General features: G+C 51.9%; 1 long non-coding RNA gene across 1 annotated transcript; it reads right to left on the bottom strand.

The window, feature by feature from the left end:
- Positions 1-3,647: 3,647 nt before the first annotated feature.
- LOC122240157 lies at positions 3,648-4,452 on the bottom strand. Its single transcript, XR_006219515.1, has 3 exons — positions 4,313-4,452; positions 4,009-4,151; positions 3,648-3,737 (listed from the first exon to the last, which is right to left on the bottom strand). It is a non-coding gene; the product is annotated as an uncharacterized LOC122240157 (long non-coding RNA).
- Between the last annotated feature and the right edge of the window lie 13,618 nt (positions 4,453-18,070).

Below are 18,070 nucleotides of genomic sequence, written 5' to 3'. Positions count from 1 at the left end.
AGGGACAATGGGATGCTGAGTCTTGGGGGCTGTCCACCCACAGGGCACAGCCGGGCCGGGGGAGCCCCTTTGTCCCCTTCCCCCAGTAGTGCTGTCCCCCAAGAGCACCCCCTCCCTGCCTATCCGAAACATAGGTGTCACATACTTTCTGTGCACCTACTATGTGCTAGGCTTCAGTGAGGGCCGGGGTGGGAAGGTCCAGCCTCTCTCTAACTGTGCTGTTTTCCCCGGGGGCGGGGGGGTCCCTCTCCTCCCTATCCAACCGCAGCCCAGGGCATGTTACTTCTCAAGTGCCTACTATGTGCTCTGACCCTTCAGCCTCACTGTGCTCCTCTCTGCTCTCACACTCCCTCAGGCCTCTCCCCATCTCAGGCCATTTCTGTCTCCCTCTCTCTCCTCTGGCCCAGCTAACAGGAAGCAGCCGGAGAGGTCAAGGGCCGCTGGGCCTTCAGAGCCCGGCCACGGTACACACAGGGGCCTGTCTGCGAGGGTGGGGGGGGGGGACTTCCTGTTTATGAGAATCATAAGGACCCCTGGGGCGGTGCCTGGGACAGGACTCCCGGGCAGCAGCCCCTCTAGCCCAGACCTCAGTCCCTCCCCCGAGAGGCCCCACGCTGCTAGCTCAGACCCAGGCCATTGCCCTCCCCCTACACTGGGGAAGGCGAGAAGGGAGGAGGAGTGAGGAGTCTTTGGAATGGCCAGGAATGTGGGAGTCCGACGTCCCGAACGTCCGCAGGAAGCATCCGTGGCTCCAGGGCACAGCCCCCTCCAAGTCTGGACGACACGCCCCATTCTCTTCCCCCAACCGTAGGGCCCTCCCTTTGCTTGGATAGGGGAGGGCTGTGGGAGCCGGGAGGGAGGAGGCCAGACCCCATCCTGCCCCGCGGGGGCCACAAGACTTAAGCTCTGGCTTGACCAGCCTCTGGCAGCCACAGTCTCTCATCTGTGGGCAAGGGCCACGGGCCAGCAACTCCGTCAGCCTTCTTTTTCCTTCACCGTCTCTGGAGGGTGGGGCGGGGGCTGCCTGGAGGCTCAGGACCACTGGAGAGACCTCAGACCAAGACAAGTCTTCAACACCTCACAGAATCCCTCCACGTTCCAAGTCCCAGGTCCGAGCAGAGCACAGGTGCCGCCGGGGGTCAGGTGGAGGGGAGGAGCTGGCCAAAGTTGCCCCTCAGGAAGCAAACAGCCCTGCCCTCCTCCCCCACCAGTCAGCCTCTCCCAATCTGTCCTTTGGTTGCCCAACAGGTATTGACCCAGGGCCTGGAGGTCACGGCCAGGGGAAGAGGCAGGGCAGGGAGACTGGCCCTGTCCCTCCTGCCCTCCCTCCCTAACCCAGAAGGAGGTGAGCGACACCTGTCCTCTGTCTCTGCCAGACGCCCCCTTCCCGGCCAGCTTAGAATACCTGGAGATATGGATCCTTCAGCCACAAGGTCATGACTATTTGAGGCAGTCATCCTCTAGACAGTGGTGGGGGCACGGAGAAGCCAGCTAACCCAGAGCCGGCAGTCAGGAAGGGCTTCCTGGAGGAGGCCGCCTCTCAACATGGAAGTCTACCATCAGGCAGGAAACGGTGTGCCTGACCCAGGAACCAGCCTGGTCAAAGGCACTGCCCTTCTCGAGAGGTGCTAGCGACATGATGGGGCTGGAGAAAGGAGCAGGTGAGGGAGTGAGGGGAGATCGTGTGGGGTGGGGGGTGCCTCAAAGCCTGGACTTTCCTTGGCTCTGGAGCACCCGCTTTTGCCCTCGTCCAGGAGGCGGAGGGGAGTCCGGTAAAGGAACCAGCAGGATTCGGTGTGGGTACGTGGCCATGGTGAAGAGAAGGTCCTGGAGACTGGGACTGAGACCTTGGCCTCTAGCTCTGTGCAGCCACCCAGAGAGGCCACAGGCTCCCGAGAGAATTGCCCCGGGGCATCTAGGCACCTTCTCAGAGGACCTGGGGCTATTGGCACGGGCCACACTGTGGCGGCGAATAGAGCCCTGGCTCTTTCAAGTTCCAGCTCTATGACCTTGGGACCTAGGTCTCTGGCCTCAGTGTCCGCCTCTGTAAAATGGGGCTAAAGAGAGAACCGGCCTCAGAAGGCCGTTGGTGGGTAGAATTAATTTAGCAAAGCACCTGGCCCGAGGGAGGGCTTAGACCAGTTTACGAATAGTGGTATTACTAATTGGGAACAAGAGAAAGTTGGTTTTCCCCCAAGGACAGGGTGACAGGTGGGAGGAAGGTGTGTTAACCAGAAGCATCTTCAAAAAGTGACTTGAATTCTCAACTCTTTTGGGATCCCAGACTTGGCTGATTCAAGGAACCCCTGGGCCCTTATTAAAGATATCAGCTTCCCACCCCCGGACTCTGACCTGGCAGGTGGGGGGGGGGGGACAAGTCTCAGGATTTATAAGGAGGCCCCAGGCCTGAGCTTCTCCCTGACAGGTGTGGGGAGCATTCCTCTCTGATGACAAGGATTCACTCCACATGCTCATTCTTGGGAAGGGAGTCCTTCAAAAGACCCTGTAAAAAAACAGCTACGGGGCGCCTGGGTGGCTTGGTCGGTTAAGCGTCCGACTTCGGCTCAGGTCATGATCTCACGGTCCGTGAGTTCGAGCCCCGCGTCGGGCTCTGTGCTGACAGCTCAGAGCCTGGAGCCTGTTTCAGATTCTGTGTCTCCCTCTCTCTCTGCCCCTCCCCTGCTCACATTCTGTCTCTCTCTCTCTCTCTCCCTCTCAAAAAAATAAATAAAGATTAAACAAATTAAAAAAAATAATAAAAAAACAGCTACAGTTTGGAGAGTATTGCATCACCGGCTCTAAACCCTTTCTATGTTATTCATAGGAGTCTCACAACAATCCTGTGAGGTGTAGGTACTTAGAATCGCTCCCATCTTATTGACCTGCCTCGAGCCCCTGGAACACTTGACAAGCGGCTTCTAGACTCTTGGGGCAGGAGCTGGGAACCCCTACTTTGTCCTTTTAAGAGTAGGACCTTTGAATCAAGAAATGGCTGGTCTTGCTTTAAACCCCTCTGGCAGGCGGAGAGCTGGAATGCAGCTTCCCGTGTCCTCCTTACCTCCTGTGGGTGCTCAGGAGTTCCTTCTCCCTGAGGTGGGTTCCCTACCTCTCAAATGGGGGTGCTGCACCTCCCTGGGTGTCATCAGTGAGTCGCCAGCCCCGGGATGGGAAACGGGTTTGCAAGCGTTCTGGTTGTAGGTTCACTGGAACCTGGGAGTGGCCGAGTGGGGGTGAGGAGCGAGGACAGTCTAGGAACTGCTCAAAGTCACCTGCACCCAGGGCTAGGCCCTTTCCACCTGGTGTCGCCCAGGCTACAGAGGCTCAGGAGGCCACTCGCACGGTGATGACGGGGCTGGGGGTGGCAGGGGTAGGATGAGGGGAGGTGGATGGGGCACCTGGTTTCTCCCTTCCTGCCCGACACCCCAACAGGCCCTGGCTGGTGACTGTTAGTGATTCACCAGCTTTAAGCTCTAGTTTCGTCTGTGATCAGGAAACGGGCCACTAGAGAGCCTGGGGCGTTTTCTGGAGAGCCCAGTGCCCTCCCAGAAACCAGGGGAGGGGGGTTGGAGGAGGGAGAGTGGGAGGGAGAAGGCAAAAGTTCTGGCTCCAGAGATTTGCATAATTTATTCTTGTCTTTGAGGAGGCTGAAAAAATTCCCAGGACCTGGAAACCATTCAGTGGTTCACTCCTCCCTTCTGGTTTATTGAAGCCCTTACCCCGCACCGGTTACCGCGGGCCTAGGGAAGCAAAGAAGGTTTTTGGGTGCTTCCTGGTGGGATGACCACCGCGTCATCGGGTCCCTCCCGCTCAGTGCAGTGAGGGGTGTGCGCACAGAGTCCAGAAGCCACGGAGGGGACAGCGATTAATCTGGGGTGGGGGGCCGCGGGGTGAATAAGGGGAGGCTTCAACAGTGTGTTCAACAGCTCTGAGGCCCCCACCGGGAGGAATGACAGCGCAGACCTCTGCCATTTCTGATCTCTTCTTCCGTCTGGGCCTCAGTTTTCCCACCTGTGACGTGGACACAGTAATGGTGCTTTTTCTCCCGGGGTTGTTATGAGAACTCCAAGGGTCCACACGTAGAAAGCACTTAGATGGGCACCTGGTGGGTGGTCAGTCAGTCCGAAGATATTTTTAGCTGTCGTCGCTGCAGACTGGTGGGTATTGCAGAGAACGTGGGTCAGAGCGTGCCTGTTATACAGGGAGGGGGCCTCCCAGGGCACTGCTTATGCCAAGGCGCAGAGGCCTTGTAGCACATGGGCATGTTAGACATCGCCGGGGTGGGGTGCGAGGTGGGGAGAGGCATGTGAGGTACCTTTTTCCCTTTGGACATCATCCTCAGGGCAGCGGGGAGCTATGGAAGGCTTTTGAGCAGCGGAGTGACAAGATAGGTCGAAGCACCAAGAGCGTTGATAGACTGGAGGACCCGCTTGGGGCAGGAAGACCAGCGAGGAGGTGGCAGGCACAAGGGTCTGGTAAGAGATGGGGAGGCCTGAGCGAGGGCAGTAGGTGGGGGGGGGGATGGAGAAGGCAGGAGATGAAGGTGGGGGACCCAGAGCTGACCTGGCTGTGATGATACATGGGTGAGTAAGCACAGTGGCTGAGGGGAATGGAGGGGAGCCCAGCTGTGCTGGGAGTCAGGATACACGAATATACTTAGGAGAGGATGTTTGGGGAGGGCTTTGAAGGGTGTATAGGAGTTCTACAGGGGACCCATAGGGAAGGGCACCCTAGACAGAGCACCAGCGAAAGCAAAAGTGTAGAGGTATGAAAGAGCCCATGTTTGGAAAGCAGTGGGTAGGTTGGAGTTGGGATCTGGGGAGCAAATAGTGGGGTCAGGAGGTGGGGGGCTTGGGTACCACCCTGTAGGCTACTGGGGGTGGGATCCGCAGGCCGAGCAGCAGGGGGGGATTTTATTTATTTATTTTCTTTAAATTTTTTTTTTTTTAACGTTTATTTATTTGTGAGACAGAGAGAGACAGAGCATGAACGGGGGAGGGCCAGAGAGAGAGGGAGACACAGAAGGAAGCAGGCTCCAGGCGCTGAGCCATCAGCCCAGAGCCCGACGCGGTGCTTGAACTCACGGACCGCGAGATCGTGACCTGAGCTGAAGTCGGACGCTTAACCGACTGAGCCACCCAGGCGCCCCAAACGGGGGGGGGGGGGATTTTAAACATCCGTGTTAATTTCCTGGGGCTGTTATAACAAATGGCCACAAACGAGGGTGGCTTGAAACAGAAATGAACCCTCTCACAGTTCTGGAGGCCAGAAGTCTAAAATCAAAATGCCGGCCGGGCTGTGCTCCCTCTGAAGGCGCTAGGGGAGAGTCCTTCCTTGCTTCTTCCAGCTCTGGCGGCCTCCTTGGCTAGTGGCCGCACCCCTCCAATCTCTGTTCCCATACGGTCGGTGTCTGCTCTCGCAAGGACGCTTGTCATTGGTTTTGGACAGTCCAAGATAATCTCATCTCTAGATCCTTATCTTGATAACATCTGCCAAGATTCTTTCTCTAACTGAGGTCACAGTCACAGGTTCCAGGCGGGACCTATCTTTTCGGGGACCACCACTCAACCCGCGGGCAAAATCCTAAACAAGATCCAGATGGATCGTCTTTCCCCTTCTCCCTCCTTCCGGGGAGGCCAACCCCTCCCGCCCTGCCTCCTTGAGCAGAGCCACCCTCCGTCGCTCCCCCCTTCCACCCCCAGGGCCCAGAAGTGCGCGATCGCGTGAGTCCACGCGGATTTCCCCCCCCACCCCCCCCTGCTCTCCGTCCCTGCAGGAGCCAACGCCCTGGAGGCTGGGACCTCGCGGGACGCGCGGGGGGAGGGCGCCACCTTGTGCCCCTTTCGGAGCAGTGCGGACGGAGGCTCCGGCCGGGTCCCCGCCCCGCCGTCGGCTAGTGGCGGCCACTTACAGAGCTCCTGCTGTCCGCGGCCGCTCCGCCCCCGTCCATCGGTTCTGCCCGCATCAGTAGGAAGTGGGGGTTGTTACCGCCACTTTTCAGGCTAGCGGACCCCGGCCCAGAGGTCACACAACCTTCCACCCCCGTCTGACTCCAAAGCCGCAGCCGCTATCCACAAGCGGAAGCTAAACCTGTGCTCGGGATGGGGGCGGGCGGGGCCGAGCTGGGCTGCCGCCTTCTCCTTGGGTCTCTGTTTCTCCATCCGCAAAGGGGGTCCGGGTGCACGTGTGAGCCCCCCACCCCCCTCGGGCCTCAGGCGGCCCCCTGCAGTTCTCTGATCCCGACCGAATCCCCCCCCCCCCCCCCCCCCCAAAACTCAGAGCTCAGCCTTTCCCTGAGGCACCCTTTTGGGCTTTTGAACATTTTTTTTTTTTTTTAGGTGTCCATTTTTTTTTTTTTTTCTGTAAATACTTCCAAGTGTGTGCGAACTAGCTTACTAGTTTTGAAAATACACTTGAGCAAACTTCACGCAGGCCTCCAGCTCCCCCCCCCCGGAAAGGCAGTCCACCGACGGCAGCTTCTTCCACACCCTTCGGGGGATTACAGACGTGCACGTAGACACGCCCACGCGCGTATATTCGCCGCCGCCCCTCCTGCTCTAAACGCACGGTGGCACGCAATATACCTTGTGCATTTACTTTTGTCCCTTAATTACATGTCTGCATTTGATCCATACTACTACGTAAAATCTGCTGTTTGGGGTACAATTTCCTTTTTTTTTTTTTTTGCTTTTAAGTTTATTTATTTTGAGAGAGAGAGAGCTGGCGAGCAAGGGAGGGGCAGAGAGAGAGGAAGAGAGAATCCCAAGCAGGCTCTGCGCTGTCGGCAGGGAGCCCGAGGTGGGGCTCGATCCCACCAACCGTGAGATCAGGATCTGAGCTGAAATCAAGGATTGCACGCTCGGCCAGCTGAGCTCCACCCCCCACCCCCCCGGCGCCCACTGGGTGTAATTTTCTATTGAAATGTAACTACCCACACGCATATATCTTGTAAGCGCATATAGACAGAACACGAAATGCAGCCAGCGCCCGGATAAAGCCATGGAACCCAAAGGGTCCCTCATGAACCCTCCCTGGGCCTCCTTCCCACTCCCCACAAAGGGAACCACGGTCTCGACCTGTCAAATGTTGACCTATTTTTGTTCCCTGTGTAAATGGGATCATACCCTCTTTCGTCTGCAGCCTCTTTTGCTCGACATCCTGTTTGTGGGACCCCCCCGTTGTTGTCTGCAGTTGTACATTAATTTACTCTCATCGCTGTGTGATCCTTCAGTGTGGGCATACACCACACTTTATTTCTACTCTTGATATTCTACTCTTGATAGACACTTGGGTAGTCTACGGGTTTTTGCCTGTTACAAATAGTGTTGCTGTTTTTTTAAGTTTTTTAAAAATGTTTTTATTTATTTTTGAGACAGAGAGAGACAGAGCATGAGCCAGGGAGGAGCAGAGAGAGAGAGAGAGACAGAATCTGAAGCAGGCTCCAGGCTCTGAGCTGTCAGCACAGAGCTTGATGTGGGGCTTGAACTCACGAACTGTGAGATCATGACCAGAGCTGAAGTCCACGCTTAGCCGACTGAGCCACCCAGGCGCCCCACAAGTAGAAACTTTTTACTGTATATGTGGATTGCAAATATCCTCTCCCACTTTGTGGGTTGTCTTTTAACTCTTCTAAAGTGTATTTTTTTATTGAACATATTTCTTCACTTTAATATAGTCTATATATCTATATTTAAATTTTTTGTTTTTTTAATGTTTTTTTTTTATTTATTTTTGAGCGAGAGAGACAGAATACGAGTGGGGGAGGGGCAGAGAGGAGACACAGAATCCATGAAGCAAGCTCCCAGCTGTCAGCACAGAGCCTGACGTGGGTCTCGAACCCTTGAACCACGAGATCAAATGGCTCGAACCCATGAACCACGAGATCAAATGGCTCGAACCCATGAACCACGAGATCATGACCTGAGCCAAAGTCGGATGTTAAACTGACTGAGCCACCCAGGTGCCCCTATATATATCTATATATTTTAATGGTTAGTGCTTTTGTGTTCGGTTTAAGAAACCTTTGCCTGTTCTAAGATCGTGAAGATGTTCTCTTGTATTTTCTTCTAAGGCTTTATTGTTTGAATCTTTCTCACTTAGGTGTAGACTTTGTTTATGGTGTGAGGTAGGGGTTGTGGTAGGCTTAAAAGTGGGCTCCCAAAGACGTGCACATCCTAACCTCTGCAACCTATTACCTTATATGACAAAGTGTTTGCAGACACGATTAAGTTAAGGATTTTGAGATAGGGAGATTATCCTGGATTATGTAGTGGGGCCCTAAATACAACCACATGTATCCTTATAAGAGGAGGGCAGAGGGAGATTTCACACACACACACACACACACACACACACACACACAGTCACGTTTTCCCCAATTCTGTCCAGTTGACCCAGCACTGTTTACTGAAAAGATCATCTTTCTGCACTGCAGTGACATTTTGTCATAGATCAAGTGTGTGTTGTTTCTGGACTCTGTTCTGTTCCACTAGTCTGTTTGTTTGTTCTTGTACCAACACCACACGGCCTGAGTTTCTATACTTTCAATAGTTCTTGTTATCTGGTATAGTAAGTTCTTCAGTTTTGTCCTTTCTTTTTTTTTTTTTCTTTTTTAGAGAAAGAGAGAGCAACAGGGGAGAAGGGCAGAGGGAGAGAGAGAGAGAGAGAGAGAGAGAAAGAGAGAGAGAGGGAGAGGGAGAATCTCAAGCAGGCTCCTTGCTCAGCATGGAGCCCACTGTGGGGCTCGATCCCATGACCGCAAGATCATGACCTGAGCTGGAAGAGTTGGCTGCTTAACTGAGTGAGCCATCCAGGTGTCCCTTGTTCTTTATTTTTGTATTTTAGGGAAAACACTTTTGCTTTGCATCTCCATATAAGTTTTAGAATCAGCTTGTTAATTTCGGGGGGGGGAACTGCTTGGGATTTTGACTGGGATTTCGTTGAAACTGTAATTTGAAAAGAATCAATATGTTTACAATATTGAGTCTTCTCGTCCATAAAAATGATATATCCCTCAATTTATTCAGGTCTTATTTTTTTTTAACTTTAATGTTTATTTATTTTTGAGAGAGAGAGAGAGAGAGGGAGAGAGAGAGAGAGAGTGATCAGGGGAGGGGCAGAGAGAGAGGGAGACACAGAATCCGAAGCAGGCTCCAGGCTCTGAGCTGTCAGCACAGAGCCCGACGCGGGGCTCGAACCCACGAACCGCGAGATCATGACCTGAGCCGAAGTCAGATGCTTAACTAACTGAGCCACCCAGGTGCCCCTATTTAGGTCTTATTTAATTCCGGTTCGTTTAGATCTTATGTAACGACACAAAATTGTTCTTTAAAAATGAGAAATTGAGATATAATTCACATACCATAAAACTCGCCATTTTCAAGTGTACAATTTTTAGTACATTTACGAAGTTATAAAGTCATCACCACCAATTCTCGAATATTACTAACACTCCCCAGAGAAACTCCATACCCAGTAATGGTCATTCCTTATTGTCCCCATCCCCCGCATTTGACAACCACTGGAACCTTCTGTCTCTATGGCTTTGCTTCTTCTGGACGTTTTGTATACACGGAATCAAACAACGAGTGACCTTTTGCGTCTGGTTTCTTTCACTTAGCATAACGTCTTCAAGGTTCATTCACGCGGTAGCGTGCGTCAGGACTTCATTCCTTTTGGTGGCTGAATAATATTTAATTGTACGAATATACACATTTTGTTCATTCGCGAATCAGTTGATGGGCATTTAGGTTGTTTCCACTTTGGGGCGATTATAAATAGCGCTGCGGTGAACATCACGTGTAAACCTGTGTGTGGGCAGATCTTTTCAATTCTCCTGGGTATTCGATACCTGGGAGTGAAAATTCTTGGGTCATGTGGTAACTCTACCTTAAATTTTAACTCTACCTTTAAATACCTGCTAAACTCTTTTCCACCGTGGCTGCCCCTTTTTGCCTTCAGCAGTGTGAGGGAGGGGGTTCTAATTTGTCCGCATCCTGGCCAGCCCTTAGTACCGTTTGTCATTTTGATTACCGCTATCCTAGTGGTCGTGAAATGGAATCTCACTGTGGTTTTTTTTTTTTTTAGCATTCCGCGGTGGTTTTTCAAGGGGCCGTCACAGAGGCCGCACGCTCCCTAGGCAGCAAGAGGGGCCCCGCCAAGCTCCTGCCCCGAGAACCCCACTCAGCCTCAAGCCGCCGGAGCTTTGAACTGTGTCTGCAAATCGACGCTTGGTCTGGATTTATTTGGTGCGTCTATTAGCAAGATGTGTCCTAAGGTATCAGCAAAGCCTAAGAGAGGTTGTTTTTTGGGCCTGGGAATGCTAAAACATGTTTCCATATAAACGAAGGGTAACTGTTGTTCGCTTTATAGCATTTCAGCTTACAAAAGTTTCATAGGAACACTTGCGGATAGCAGGAACCTGTATTTCTAGGAAGTTGATGTTTTTGACGCTCCCATAGATGGTTTGGTTTAATTCTCTAACATAGATTTTATTTTCTGTAGAGCGGTTTCAGGCTCACAGCAAAACTGAGTGGAAAGTTCAGAGAGTTTCCACGTGTTTCTTACATGCGGAGCTCCCCCCACTGTCAACATCCCGGTTTATCGAGCAACTTGACACATTGTTACCCAAAGTCCGCGGTTTACATTAGGGTTTGCTCATGGTGTTGAACGTTCTATGGGCTTGGACGAATGTGAGATGATATGTGTCCGCTATCACGTACCCCACAGAACAGTCCTCACTGTCCTAAAAATCCTCTGTGCTCGTCTATTCACCCCTCCTTCCCCTGCCCCCATCCCAGGAAACCACGGATCTTTTTGCCGTCCCCACAGTTTTGCTTTTTTCCAGAATGCCGTAGACTTAGAATCCTATAGTATGTAGTCTTTGGTTTCTTTCATCTAGTAATATACATTCGTGTTTTTCATGGCTCGATGGCTCGTTTGTGTTTGGCATTGAACAATATTCCATTGTGTGGCTATGCCACGGTTTATTTACTCATTGACTTACCGAAGGGCGTTTTGGTTGCTTCCAAGTTTTGGCAACGGTGAATGGAGCTGCCGCAGACGTCCATGCTCAGGTTTTCGTGTGGACTCACATTTTCAACTCCTCTCGGTAAATACCCAGGAGTGCGCCCGCTGGGTCTTATGGGAAAATTGTGTTTCATTTTCTTAGAAACGGCCAAACTGTGTTCCCAAGTAGCTGTAGCGTTTCGCGTTCCCACCAACCAACCGCGAAAGAGCGTTCCTGTTGCTCTACGTTCTCATCAACGTTTGGTGTTGTCAGTGTTTTGGATTTTGGCCCTTCTAATGGGTGGGTGATCTCATTATTGTTTTAATGTGCCGTTCCGTGCTATATGCTGAGCATCTTTAAAAAAAAATTTTTTTAACGTTTATTTATTTTTGAGAGACAGAGAGAGATTGAGAGCAGGGGAGGGGACAGAGAGAGAGAGGGAGACACAGAATCGGAAGCGGGCTCCAGGCTCCGAGCTGCCGGGGCAGAGCCCGACGTGGGGCTCGAACTCATGGACCGTGAGATCATGATCTGAGCTGAAGTTGGACGCTCAACCGACTGAGCCACCCAGGTGCCCTGATGCGCATCTTTTAAAAAAAAATAGTTTTTTACTTCTTGTTTGTTTTTAAATATCTTGGAGTAATTAATATCCGTATTAATTAACTAATATCATATCAATCCATATCCACATCCGTATTAATTAATTAAGCAATTAATAGCCAACATCAGTATATATAGCTCGACTCCACCTTTAATTTTTTTAAATGTTTATTTATTATTTAAAAAATTATTTTGAGTTTATGTATTTATTTTGAGAGAGAGAGAGAGAGAGCACGAGTGGGGTAGGGGCTGAGAAAGAGGGAGAGAGAATCCCAATGTGGGGCTTGAACTCACCAACCGTGAGATCATGACCCCAGCCACAGTTGGACATTCAACTGACTGAGCCATGCAGGTGCCCCAAGTTTATTTATTTACTTAAATATTTATTCATTTATTTTGAGAGAGAGAGAGGGTGCGTGAGCAGGGGGAGGGGCAGAGAGAGAGGGAGAGAGAGAGAGAGAATCCCAAGCAGGCTCCGTGTCAGCGCTAAGCCTGATGTGGGGCTCGATCTCGTGAACCGTGAGATCATGACCTGAGCTGAAATCAAAGGTCAGACGCTTAACCGGTTGAGCCACCCAGATACCCCAAGTTAATTAATTTTTTTTTTTTTAGTAACCTCTACACCCCACCTGGGGCTCGAACTCATGACCTAGAGATCAGTGTCTGTGTCTGTTCAGATCTTTTGTCCCTCCTCCCCCCCTCTTTTTTTTTTTAGTTTTCATTTGAATAACCTCTACACCCAACGTGGGGCTGTAACTCGTGACCCCAAGATCAAGAGTCCACCGACCGAGCTGACCAGGTGTCCCTGCCCCCCCTTTTTAAGCTGGGCTGTCTGTTTTCTTTTTGTTGAGTTTTAAGAGTTTTGTATAGTTTGGATACCAGTCTTTTATCGGATATGCCTTTAGGACTATTTTCTCCCAGTTTGTGGCTTGTCTTCTGATTCTCTTGAGGTTGTCTTTTGCAGAGCACACGTTTTAAATTTTAACGAAGTAACACCTTGGAGTAATCACTTCTCTCATGGATTGTACCTTTGGTGTTGTATCTAAAAAGTCATCACCGAACCCAAGGCTGTCTAGATTTTCTCCTATCCTATCCTCTGGGCGTCTAATGGCTTCAGTTTAAAAATGTTTTATATTTGTGGCAAGTGGACAGAAATGTAAGGTGATTTTGTATACTGATCCCATATTAGTGACTTTGCTAAATTCACATAAAGTTGTTGAGAGATGTGTTGAAGTCTCTTTCCATGACTGTAGTTCGTCTGGTCCTCCTGTTAGTGCCATTAAGGTTTTTTTTTTCTTTCTCTTTTTGAGTTGGTTTTTTATTTTGAGAGAGGGAGAGAGAGAGAGAGAGAGCGAGCGAGTGTAGCGGGGGAGGGGCAGAGAGAGAGAGAGGGAGAGAGAGAATCTCAAGCGGACTCTGCATTGTCAGCACAGAGCCGGATGCAGGGCTCGATCCCACAAACCGTGAGATCATGACCTGAGCCAAAATCAAGAGTCAGACCTTTAACCGACTGAGCCACCCACGTGCCCCAAGGTGTTGTTTTTTTTTTTTTTTTCCCAACGAGGTCTTTTCTTTTTCTCTTTTTGCTTTTCTTTTCTTTTCTTTTCTTTTCCTTTCTTTTCTTTTCTTTTCCTTTCTTTTCTTTTCCTTTCTTTTCTTTTCCTTTCTTTCCTTTTCCTTTCTTTTCCTTTCTTTTCTTTTCTTTTCTTTTCTTTTCTTTTCTTTTTCTTTTCTTTTCTTTTCTTTTCTTGTAATCTCTACAGCCAGCATGGGGCTGGAACTCACAACCCTGAGATCTAGAGTCGCACGTTCCATCCACTGAGCCCGCCGGGCGCCCCAGTTCCGTTAAGTTTTGCTTCTATTTTGAAGCTCTGCCCCTGGGCGCTTATAAATTCGAGATGATGATATCTTTCCTGACTGAGATGTCCCATTTATCTCTAGTCATGATTCTTATCTAAAAAAAAAAATTTTTTTTTTTGCTGTTTACTTATTTTTGAGAGGGACGGAGTGTGAGTGGGCGAGGGGCGGAAAGCGAGGGAGGCACAGAATCCGAAGCAGGCTCCAGGCTCCGAGCCGTCTGCACAGAGCCCGACGCGGGACTCGAACCCACAAACCAGCGAGATCAAGACCTGAGCCGCAGTCGGACGCTCAACCGACTGAGCCACCCAGGGGCCCCTGTGTTCTTATGTTTAAATCGTATTTATTGTAGGTACGTATGTATGTCCTTATTTATAGCGCGAGCAGGGGAGGGGCAGAGACAGACAGGGAGAGAGAGAATCCCAAGCAGGCGCTGTGCTGTCCTTGCAGAGCCCAATGCGGGGCTCGATCCTCAAATCAAGAGCGGGACACTCAATAGGTTGAACCATCCAGGCGCCCTGAAATTGTGTCTCTTGTAAGCAGCATGTCTTTGGGTGGGTTATTTGTATCCAGTCGGCCATTCTCATCTCTCCCTTGGAATATTTGGAGTGATGGGAAAAAAAAAAAAACAACTACATATTTCAATTTAATCAGAATGAACCGACTCTTTGAGGTGGAAGATGGAATGACCCTTGCCCTTGAACCCGCTCCCCTCCTTCCTGCTTCCCAGTTAATGTTGTTTATATTATTTTTGCTCTGTTGGCGTTTATAACACTTGAATTGTGTGTGTGTGTGTGTGTGTGTGTGTGTGTGTTTCCGCCGTAACCTCTTCCCTTGTTTAGTTTTAATTCTATACTGAAGTGCATTTCAGGCTGGCCCCAGTCCCCACAGCTTCTCCATTTCTGAGCTCATTTCTTTAGCGACGTCCCTGGGGTGGCTAGGGTCGCGATTGTCTGCAGCGTTTGCTTTCGCTTTACGTCCCCTTTCATTTGTCTTAGGAACTGGCTCGTGGTGAGACTTCACTCGAAAAAGTGGTTTCCACTTCACCTCCAGGGGGTTGGCTAGAATTCAACTTACTGCCGCCTGTGTTGGTGGGGATGTGGAACTCACTCGTGTGGCAAGACTGCCTGGTGGGTGGCCGGGGGCCGAACAGAGGCCCCCCCCCCCCCCCCCCCCCCCGTTACCGAGCAAGCCCAACCTCGAGTAGGAATCCGGCAGAAGCGCCTGGATGCCTGTAGCGCAAGAAGTGGCCCCGAATGTCCACAGCAGCAGCCGTCGGACAGCGCCCCCAACGGGATCTACCGCGATGCGCGCTCGACGGTATAGTCCCCCGAGGGAATTCTCTTCCGGAGCAAGAACAATCTACAGGCGCACGTGCCCGCATGGAAGGTTCTCTCTGACACGCGGTGACTGAAAGACTCCAGGGACTAAAGAGCGAACGCCGGGTGCTTCCATTCGCGTGAAGGACAAAAATCGTTGGAACGAATCCCCGGTGATGAACGACGGAAGAGTTGTTGCCTCTGGAGGTGGTCTTGACCGGGCCATTGGAAACGCTCCGTCTCTTGGTTTGGGTCGTGGTCACCTGGGTGAACACCTGAGGAAAAAATCGACTGAGCGTTTGCTCAGGATCTGTGCCCCTTAGTGTGTTTTATGCCTCAGTAAGTAATCTCTGCCTCCATCGTGGGCTTTGAACTCACAACCCTGGGACCAAGAGCCGGATGCTCCTCTGAATGTTACCAGTCCTTCGTCGAGAGGTGCAGTCCGTGCTCTGCGCCCGTCCCCCCCACCGCCCCGTACCTGGGTGAACTTACGACTGCTCTGACCAGCGGAGGGTGACCGAAGGGACACTGGCTGACTTCCAAGGCTAGGTCGTAACGTGTGATGGTTTCCCCTGACTCTCTTTAGACATGCGTCTTTGGAACCACCATGTAGGAAGCTGGCTGTCCCGAAGCCACCGTGCCGTGGAGACAGACTGTGCAGGGAGACCGCAGGTGGAGGCACCCGAGGGGCCCCAGCCGTCCAGCCTCTACCACCCTTTCATGGGTCCCAGCTGATGCCACGTGAGCAGAGACCAGCTATAGGTTCGCCAACTAAACAAGCTGGCTGCTGTTTATGTGGGGGTGGGTTGATATGCGCCAATAGGCGGCTGGAACACCCAATGACTTCATTCCCCAGGGCTCCCTCCAGGCCCTCTCTGCTCCACTCATGCCAGCTGCACCCGGGCACACTCAGTTCCTTGCTGCGGGAGCCAGCTCCCCAGTCTGTGCGCACAAATCTGCTCCACTCTCCCAGGCTCAGCCTCTGCCCTGCCTCCTCCGGGAAGCCTTCCTCTCTGCAGCGTTGAAAAGCAAGCTGATGATAATGGGGGGAGGTGGGGGGTATATGGGAAATCTCCGTACCTTCCACTCAGTTAAAAATTTATTTTTCCTAATGTTTTATTTATTTTTGAGACAGACAGAGCATGAGCGGGGAGGGGGGCAGAGAGAGAGGGAGACACAGAATCCGAAGCGGGCTCCAGGCTCCGAGCCGTCGGTGCAGAGCCCGACGCGGGGCTCGAACCCGCAAACCGCGAGATCGTGACCTCAGCCGAAGCTTGACGCTTAACCGACCGAGCCACCCAGGTGCCCCAACCTTCCACTCAGTTTTACTGTGAACCTAAAACTGGTCTAAAAAACAAAATCCATTTTTTAAATGTTTATTTCTTTTTTTTTTGAGAGAGAGGGGGGAGTGAGGGAGAGAGAGAGAAAATCCCAAGCAGGCCCCACCCTCGGCACAGAGCCCAACATGGGGCTAGAGCTCATGACTGTGAGATCATGAGCCGAAATCAAGAGTCAGACACTCACCCGATTGAGCCACCCAGGCGCCCCTAAAACAAAGTCTATGAAAAAGAAACTCGGGGCGCCTGGGTGGCTCAGTCGGTTAAGCGTTCAACTTCGACTCAGGTCACGATCTCACGGTTTGTGGGTTCGAGCCCCGCGTCGGGCTCTGTGCCGACAGCTCGGAGCCTGGAGCCCGCTTCGGATTCTGTCTCCCTCTCTCTCTGCTCCTCCCCTGCTTGTACTCTGTCTGTCTCTCTCTCTCAAAAATAAATATTTAAAAAAATTAAAAAAAAAAAAACCCAAGCAAACTCAAGCTGACTCCAGAACTAGACCGTGTCTAGGTTATATTCCCAGATCCCCTACTCCCAGTTGGGTGCCCTTAGGCAAGTTACTTAGCTTAGAGCCTCCGTTTCTCCATCCATCAAATGGGGTGGTAGGAGTGGCTTAATTCCCAGGTCGGTGGTGAGGGCTGATCTATGGAAAGCACTCAGAAGGACCCCAGCACGGAAGAAGCCTTCCACTATGTTGGCGAGTATGGGAGGCGGAGACAGAAAGATGACGGCAGGGCCTCCTTTCCTCAGGGTGGACAGGGAAACCTCTCTGAGGAGGGAGCATGTGAGCAGAGAATTGAAGGTATGGAGGAGAAGGGAGGGAGAGCGTTCCGGGCGGAGGAGGAGTACTCCAGAGAGACTAGCGCGGAAGTTTCTTTGGAGCTCAAGTGTGCACGCACTGAAGCCAGGAGGGGCGTGTCGGTGGGGTGGCCGGGCGGGGGGCAGCATATCCGCTGGGGTCGCGGGTTTCCCCAGAAGACAGACCCTTGTGGATTGCAACAGCCGCTACTCTAGTGAACACCTGTTACGTGCAGGGCACTGGGTGTGTTAACTCGTTGTACCCTCAGAATAGCCCTACCTGATAGGTACTGTTATCCTGGCCGTTTCACGGGTAAGGAGCCTGAGGCACCGAGAAAGGGGTTCGAGGGGGGCCTGGCTGGCTCAGTCGGTGGAGTGGCTGGCTCTTGATCTTGGGGTCGTGAGTTTGAGCCTCACGTTGGGCGTAGAGATTACTTTATTATTTTTGAAAAAATGTTTAAATATTTATTTTTGAGAGAGAGAGAGAGAGACAGAGCACGAGCAGGGGAGCGGCAGAGAGCGCGGGGGAGACACAGAACCGGAAGCAGGCTCCAGGCTCTGAGCTGTCCGCACAGAGCCCCGTGCGGGGCTCGAACCCACGAACCGTGAGATCGTGACCTGAGCCGAAGTCGGGCTCTCAACCGACTGAGCCACCCAGGTGCCCCGAGATTCCTTTAAAATAAAAAAAAGGGGGCTTTTGAAGGCAGGTAGTCAGCTTCCAGGGTCCGCGCCATGGGACGGGTTCCTTTTGTTCAGGCCGGCCCCACCGCATGGGTAGGGAAAATGAGGCCAGGAAAGGAGGTTCCAGCTCCCCGGAGCCCAGTAACGAATGAGGGGCAGAGCACGGGTTTCAGCTGGGTTTCCTCGTCCACACGGAGGCTGCTCCTTCTCCCCAGGGCGTGTTGACGTCATCGGTTTCCTGGTTGGGATGGGACAGTCTGCCCATAGCCTTACCTGAGCTCGGCTTCCTCATCCTGGGAGAGCGACAGGCCTCCCCTCTGGGTTTGCGTGAGATGCAATGAGTTCAGATCGCTGCACAGGGTCAGGGCTCCCTGGGTGAAGCCAGTGGGATGATTATTCACCAGCCTTCTGGGCAGGACCGCCCACTCACCTCATCTCTACCCCTGGGGGTTCTGAGTCACAGGGACTTTGGTGAGCAG

This window comes from Panthera tigris, chromosome B4 (genome assembly GCF_018350195.1).
Source record: "Panthera tigris isolate Pti1 chromosome B4, P.tigris_Pti1_mat1.1, whole genome shotgun sequence".
Classification (NCBI taxonomy): domain Eukaryota; kingdom Metazoa; phylum Chordata; class Mammalia; order Carnivora; family Felidae; genus Panthera; species Panthera tigris.
The sequence above is the reverse complement of the archived record's forward strand: the minus strand, read 5'-3'. Positions and strand labels throughout refer to the sequence as shown.